An 8,139-nucleotide genomic window follows, 5' to 3' on the forward strand; every position below is an offset into this window, starting at 1 on the left:
GTCTCGATGGAGTAGCAATCTGTATGAAGAGGTTCTATGAGATCTCCCCTAGCCCTGCCTCCCATCAAGAGAGGGGAAAGGAGCTCCCTATCTCCTTGCTGGGTAAGGCTAGAGCGAGGATCGGGAGGGGCTCATTTCCATAACCTTTTGTGACATCACAGTTCCAGCTCACCCAAGGAGCCCTTGTTACCACGGGGACACTGCTCAGTTGTCAGGATGGCTAGGTCAGCGACATTCAGTCAAGCCATGGGGACAGGGGGCAGCAGGAATGATGTGAGGAGGAATTTCAGGACAGGAAATCGAAAGTTATTCATGCAGAGCTTCAAGAAGGAAGGGTGGGATCCCACGAAAACCGTCGGATCTGAGAAGAAGAGTTTGATGTACTGCTTACATGGCTCCATGGAGCAGGGAAGGGAGCTGGGCTTGCTGGCCAAAGTCCATCTGCCTCTGAGTTCCCAGGCAGGCCTCCAAGTCCTACATCTCTCTCTGTTTCTCCCCCAGACACAGGCAAGGACGCAGGTCCAGGTGGACAGCAGAGGAGGAGAGGGGATGTGAGAAGAGGAGGCTGATCCTGCAGAGGGAAGAAGGCAAGCCCTCCTGCAAATGCAGGGGGATTTGCAGTATAAGCAGTGGTAACTGGCGACCCGAAGTCGGGTAGAGTAGCGATCCCCAACCTGTGGGCCGCAGACCACATGTGGTCCTTCGACTAATTGGAGGTGGGCCCCGAAGGACGCCTTCTCCCACCCCCCGGCCCTTTACTTCATCCCCCCCCCAGCCCTTTACAACACACTTCATTGTTGTGGTGTGTCTGTATCTTATTTTGAAGGGATGTTTAAACATTACCATAGCGATCAGAGAGCGCTAGGGCAGTGGTTGAGAGTAGAGGAGTAAAGTACCCCCCCCCCCCCGAGCCTCAGTAAAAGGCGTTGAGTGGTCCCCGGTGATAAAAAGGTTGGGGACCACTGGGGTAGAGGACCATAGCTCGAAGCCCCTGAGGATGTTCACTGACAGAAGCTGGTAGAACTTGGCTGGTGAAAGGGAGCTGATATGCTGGATGGCAGCTGGGAAGTGTGTAGGTGTGAATGTGGGTGTGAATGTGTTTGTGAATGGGGGCGATCCATTGCTGAGTGGCTTTCTGCCACCAGCATGGGCCACTGGTGTGAATTTTCGAGTGAATGATGGATGAATGGGAGCCAGTGGCCATTCACCGATTGATGCCCCTGGATGCTGGCAGAGGGACCCCGATGGATGTTGGTGAACTGATGGGGGTGGAAGAAAATGGAGGATGCTGTTGGAGGGGAGTCCACGATCCCTGTTTACCACCTGTTTGTCTTGCAGGGATGTGTCCAGCTGGTCTTTTGGAGAAGCCAGGCCATGCATAGAATCAAGAGGACTGCCACTGACCTACCTCATTCCCCGTCTTCCTCCCTCTCCGGATTCCTTTTTTATTTCTTTAAAGAATGCAGCGGAGAGTAGCTGTGACACCATCCCTTTTGCTCACAGGTAAGACAGCCTCTTTCGTATACCCAAAGATTTCTGGGTCGGTTACCTGGCCTAACCCTCCTTGCTTAAAGTAGACCAGAAATAGAAATGGAGGTTTGCAATCACATTCCTCCTTGCACAGTGAAGTGTACCTTGGGATCTGAACAAAACAACCAATGATCAGATACTTATTTTTTTATATATGAAGAATCTTAGTACATTGCCAAGGGTTTATTTTACTCAGCACACCTAGAGCCTGTCATTTGTAGTAGCCTGAGATTCTGCTGTGCAAAAATAATTAATTCCCCTGTCCCCGGTAATCCAAGAGTGGGGAATGATCGGAGTTGTGAAAGAAGCGAATCTCTGTCTGATCAGACAGAGTTTAGACCATCATCTTCCTTTGTGACCATTATTTAGAAGCAGGGGTTTGCTGATTTGGAACATAATATCAAATATAAGACACTGTGGGCGGCCTCCTATTCACCTGGCTCTATACACCTCAAGCACTTGTTTTGTAGCTGACCGGGAGATGGGTTATCTACAGTGTTTCCCCAAAAATAAGACAGTGTCTTATATTAATTTTAGGTTTAAAAATGTATTAGAGCTTATTTGCAGGTAGGTCTTATATTTATTGATGTCAAAAAAAAATGTTACATTTATTCCAGTCCCCCCCCCCCCCCGGAACGCCGTTAAATCGTACCTTAAGTGCAGGGCACAGTTTATGTCAAGCCGGGGATTCTGGGATTGTAGGCGGAGCTGACAGAGGCTGAGCAAGCAGGGAAAGGGCTCTGCAGAGTGTATTGCTGCTGGTGGGGAGACGAATGGCACAGTGGCACAGCGTACACGTGTGCTGCAGATTTGCATGTCGGCTGGCCCAGTGCCCTGTATGACCATGAACACCCCTACAAGACCTCCCCTAAGGCCGGCCCTGGCTCTAAGGACCAATTAGAGGTAGATCTTATTTTCAGGGGAGTGTTTATACTAGTGGTGCATGAAAAAGTACCACTAGGTGTTACTTTCGGATTAGGTCTTATTTTTGGGAAAACTGGATAGGACACTCCAAGAGGGGTATAGCAGTTAAATGGAGAAATTCTGTGGAGTTGATATCTATGTTAATCTCAGTTTATTCCTGCTGGGACAGGGGAAAGGATGGCCATGGAGGCCAAGGCCACAACCTCTTCACAGGACAATGTGACTCCAAATTTACAAGACCAGCCAATCACTAGCTCCCCCCCCCCCCCACAGCACCATCTCCCATCACAAGGGGGAAAGGAGCCGCCTATCTCCTTGCTGGAGGTAAGGCCAGAGCGAGGAAGGGGAGGGGCTCATTTCCATGGCCTTTTGTGACATCACAGTTCAAGCTCACCTAAGGAGCCCTTGTTAGTGGAGATACTGCTAAGTTCTGAGAATAGCAAGCTCAGAAGCACTAAGTCAAACCATGAGAGGGGGCAGTAGGAATGCTGAGAGGAGGAATTTCAGGACAAGAAATCCAAATTATTCATACAGGACATAAGTGTCAGGAATCAGGCTGAGGCCAGCCAGTAGAGTCCATGATAAAGAAACATCCTAGATTCAACAGGCAGTTGAAAATCCAAGGAAGAGCTTTATTTAACAGAAACTACAGAGTTGCTAGAAAAACCAAGATCAATGAGCAAAGATCTTGGCAGTTACGAAGATACAATAAACACTTCAGGCCTATTATAGGGCACAGTCAATAGGGGGGGGGGTTAGCCATTTAGGCGGGAGAGCACAGGGCACCTAAGGTGCAAGAATTCCCAGCCAGGCCAGATGACTTGGCTTTGATCACAACAGTTACATTTCTGTTGAGTCTCCACTGACTCTGCAAGGTCGTAGGACCAGTTTGATAAGGTACAGATAGTGACACCCCACTGGGAAAGCAGGGGAGGCATGGAGCCAGCAGACAGACACATTCACTCACACCAATGGCCCCTGGTGGCTTTTTGCCGCCAGCATGGGCCACTGTGGTGTGTGTGTGTGTGAGTGAATGAGGGTTTTCCATTGTTGTGGCTTTCTGCAACCACCAGGGGCCATTGGTGTGAGTGAATGTTTGAGTGAATGAGGGTGTTCCATTGCTGTGGCTTTCCACCACCAGTATGGGTCACTGGTGTCACTGGGTGTGTGAATCCGAGTGTGAATGTCTAAGTGAATAGGAGTGCTCCATTGCTGAGTGACTTCCTGTTGTCAGCATAGGCCACTGGTGTGTGTCTGTGTGAATGTGTGTATAAATGTGTGTGTAAATTAAGGTGATCAGGTGTCCTGCTTTTCCCGGTTTTTTAAATTTTGTTCCACATCCTGCAGCGTTTTTAAAAAGTCCTGATTTTTACCCACTTACGCTGGCATGGGAAGTAAACCTTAGCTTGGCGACGTCTTAGCTGCACCGTGCTCCCTGTCTCAGTGTAGCCACTCCTAGCTGGCAGCCACTTGCCTGCGCCTGTGGCCATTCACCGATTGATACCCATATATGCTGGCAGAGGGACCCTGGTGGATGTCAGTGAACTGATGGGGTTGGAAGAAAATGGAGGATACTGGCAGAGGGGAGTCCATGATCCCTGCTTACCGCCTGTTTTGCCTTGTAGGGATGTGTCCAGCTGGTCTTTCGGAGAAGCCAGGTCATGCTTAGGATTCAAGAGGACTGCCACTGAGTTACCCAATTCCCCTTCTTCCTTTCTTCCTCTCTGGATTCCCTTATTTCTTTGCAGAATGCAGCAGAGAGTAGCTGTGATGCTCGCCAGCTATGAGAGCCTCTTTCTAACACCCAGAAATTTCTGGCTAGGCTACCTGGCCTAAACCTCCTTTCTTAAAGTGGACCATAAATAGAAATGGAGGCTTGATATGACATACATTGTTTCTTTGCCTCTCAAACGAAAATGTTCTCAGAAATGAGCCATCCGACAACCTCTTCCTGTTGAGTTGTTCTTTGCTGAGCTTCACAAAACGTCTTCCTGTTGAATGATGCCCCTCGTGGGAACGTATGTCTGGATGCCAGTTCCAATTTGCTGAGTCGATATCTTTTCTTGGATTTCAATGTTTTTGACTTTTATTAAAACAAACCACAATTATCCTGCAGTAAAATTTTTGATTAGAAAACAAAGATATTCAATAAACCTATTTTTGGTACCTATTTGCCATATTTCTTTGATACATTTTGAGTGTGTGTGTGTTTTTTTAATTGTCTACGTTGGGGAGGGAGACCTGATTTTATAAATGAATATCTGGAGGCTGCTACTGCTATATACTGCTAAATTCGCTATTGTTATTAGGGTTTATACGGTTATTGTGATGTCATTGTGTTGGTTTTAAATTACTGTCAATTCAATCGATTATATACATCACCCTGAGTCTAACTAGGAGGGTGGTATAGAAATGTAATGAAGAAGGAAGAAGAAGGAAGAGCCACTCTGTTGAACCTGTAGTAATAATTTATTTAGGCCGCACTCCTGAGCATCCTTACCAGGGAGTACACAGTACCATTGAGCTTCACGGGACTTACATCTGAGTAAATATACTTGGAATTGCACTGCATGTCTCATATTCTGTGACCATTCTGATGTCTTTGAGGAATCTGCAGGCAGGTCTGAAGGACCTCTCCCATTTGTAACTATCACAATGCTGAGACGTACTGTCTTATTCCATGGGTGTTCCATCAATTTCTCCACCTGAATCTTTTTTCAAAACAACTATCATAGTGGCCATTACTGTATCTCATGGCAGAAAATCCATAGGTTGGTTATACGTTATGTGAATTCCTAACAGGCACATAAATTGAATGAAAAACAATGCTCTTCTTCTGCTTAGTACATGAGAATGCACTTTGAGAGTCGGGCAATACTGAGTGGGAACTTTTGTGTGCTCCATATTAGACATTCTTATATACAAGACATATGTGTTAATGCTGATTCTGTCCTTACTGCACTACCCAGTATATATAACAGATTTCATCCATGTTTTTAACTTTTATTATTTGCATGTAATTATAATAAATAGTTAGATTTGGATTTCAAACCAAAAACTTTTTGCAGTTCAACCTTTCATTTCCTAACGTAAACTGAATGCACATGAAACTAACCCTTCTCTTCCAGAAACATGTTAATTTGATGCTCAAGGTAAAATATTTAAAACGGGTTAATATTCAGCCTGGGGCACCAGAGTCTTTTTTGCAGGGCAATATGCCCCTTTCCAAGCAAATGAATCTTTCCTTCCCCGTAGCTTGACATCAGGCCAAATTGGCTACTATGTCCTTTTTGTTGCTAGTCTTCTGATCCAGATGCCGTCTTCAATCCCAATGAGTCCTAATTCCGCACATATGGGATAATGCACTTTCAATGTGCTTTTGTAGCTGGATTTTCCTGTGCCAAACAAAAAAAAAATACTGTGCATTGGAAGTTCATTCTCCAATATGTGCGGAATGAGCAGTTTCCATCTCTACAGACCTTCTCACTCACTGTATTAACCCAGAGCTTCCCCCTTCCTCCTCCCCCTAATGCAAAATTGCATTCTATACAGTTGACTCGGTATGCCTGATGCTAGAACGACTCCAACAAGAGTCAACAAATGTTTTGTTTTAATTTCAAGAGCTGGCAAGAAAGAAAACTGACATCTCAATTAACTGATGATCATTTGCAGCGCATGCCACATCAACTCTTCTACAGGGAAGCAGCAGAAGTGGCACCACAAAAGAACAAGATGCCCATCAACCATGACTTGGTGTCTGTAATATACATGCAAATTCTTGTTAATTTTGAATTAGAAAAACTCGCAAGACCTGGTTCAGCTCGTTATAGATTCCTAGGGTGGCTTTCCAAGCTGAAAACACACTCTTTCCTGTCATGAGGCATTAACACCTAAGCGGCGAGATAGTCAGATTTCATGCTTTCAGGTGGGAGGGGGAAACAAGCACCCAAAAAGAACTCAATATGACACACAGAGGAAGAGTGACAAAATTAATCTGTACAAGAACAAGCACAGAGAAGATGCATTCATTTGCAGTGGCAACACACCTGTCACTCCAGTGATTTTTATCTTGTAGCAAAATCATCTCTCGACTCAGGAGTTGACTGCATAACAGATGAAACATGATGGAGTTGAAATAGTGTTATTTCTTCCCCCTCCCCCCAAAAAACTCAAGTGTTTGACAAAGTAAATGTTGCATATCTTTTTATCTCTGAAAAAGATAATCAGCTATCACATAGTAAGTAGACAAGTAGAGTTCTGTGTTCAGTTTTGGGCACCCTAGTTGAAGAGGGATGTAGACAAACTGGAGCATGCCCAGAGGAGGGCAACAAAGATGGTGAGGGGTTTGGAGACCAAGACGTATGAAGAAAGGTTGGGGGAGCTTGATCTGTTTAGCCTGGAGAAAAGACGACTGAGAGGGGATCTGATAACCATCTTCAAGTATTTAAAAGGCTGCCATATAAAGCAGTGGTCCCCAACCTTTTTATCACCGGGGACCACTCAACGCTTGACAATTTTACGGAGGCCCGGTGTGTGTGGGGGGGGTAGTTTACTCCTCTACTCTCAACCACTGCCCTAACGCTCTCTGATCGCTATGGTAATGTTTAAACACCCCTTCAAAATAAGATACAGACACGCCACAACAATGAACATAAGGAACATTTTATTTTCGTGGACATTTTAACTCATGACAATGACAAATCGATAGGAACCCTGAGCTTGTTTCTCTGCAACGAGATAGTCCCATCTGGGAGTGATGGGAGACAATGACACCCAAAGTAAGTTGTAAAGGGCTGGAGGGGAGTGAAGTAAAGGGCCGGGGGGGGGAGAAGGGGTCCTTCGCAGCCCACCTCCAATTAGTTGACGGACCACATGTGGTCCGTGGCCGACAGGTTGGGGATCGCTAATATAAAGGATGGAACAGAGTTGTTCTCTCTTGCCCCGGAGGGACAGACCAGAACAAATGGGATGAAATTAATTCAAAAGAAATTCTGTCTGAAGTGAGGTTCAGAATTTGGGTAATTGTATTTGTCTCAGTGTGCAAAAATATACAACATGTTGTATAAAGTGTTACTGGAAGTTTAGATCTGTTATATTGGAAGACTACAAGATTTGTTAACTTGGAAATGTATTATTAATAAAGTTATCAATAAAGTGCAAAACAAAAGAAAAGAAAAGAAATTCAGTCTAAACATCAGGAAGAAGTTCCTAACAGAGCAGTTTCTCAGTGGAACAGGCTTCCTCGGCAGGTGGTGTGTTCTCCATCTTTGGAAATTTTTAGACAGAGGCTGGATAGCCATCTGATGGAGAGGCTGATTCTGCGAAGGTTCAAGAGGGTGGCAGGTTAGAGTGGATGAGTGATAGGGTTGTGAGTGTCCTGCATTGTGCAGTGGGTTTGACTAGATGACCAAGGAGATCCATTCCATTTTTATGATTCTATGAGAGATGGATTACCAGCAATCATTACCCTTCCTATCAGACATGGGGCCTTATAGTTTCTATTGACACATTTTCCTTTTTAAAGGTTGCTTTATGAGCTTTTGAACTTTGAACTCTGGTACTGGAGAAGACTCCTGCGAGTCCCTTGGACTGCAAGGCGAACAAACTGGTCAGTCCTAGAGGAGATCAGCCCTGACTGCTCCTTAGAAGGCCAGATCCTGAAGATGAAACTTGAATACTTTGTCC

At 45.4% G+C, this 8,139-nt stretch overlaps 1 long non-coding RNA gene across 1 annotated transcript; it reads left to right on the top strand.

Moving 5' to 3' along the window:
* The first annotated feature begins 251 nt into the window (after positions 1-251).
* Positions 252-4,644, top strand: LOC143840743 (uncharacterized). Its single transcript, XR_013232368.1, has 2 exons — positions 252-1,503; positions 4,080-4,644. It is a non-coding gene; the product is annotated as an uncharacterized LOC143840743 (long non-coding RNA).
* The last annotated feature ends 3,495 nt before the right edge of the window (positions 4,645-8,139 follow it).

Source organism: Paroedura picta, chromosome 6 (assembly GCF_049243985.1).
Source record: "Paroedura picta isolate Pp20150507F chromosome 6, Ppicta_v3.0, whole genome shotgun sequence".
In the NCBI taxonomy this organism is placed as follows: domain Eukaryota; kingdom Metazoa; phylum Chordata; class Lepidosauria; order Squamata; family Gekkonidae; genus Paroedura; species Paroedura picta.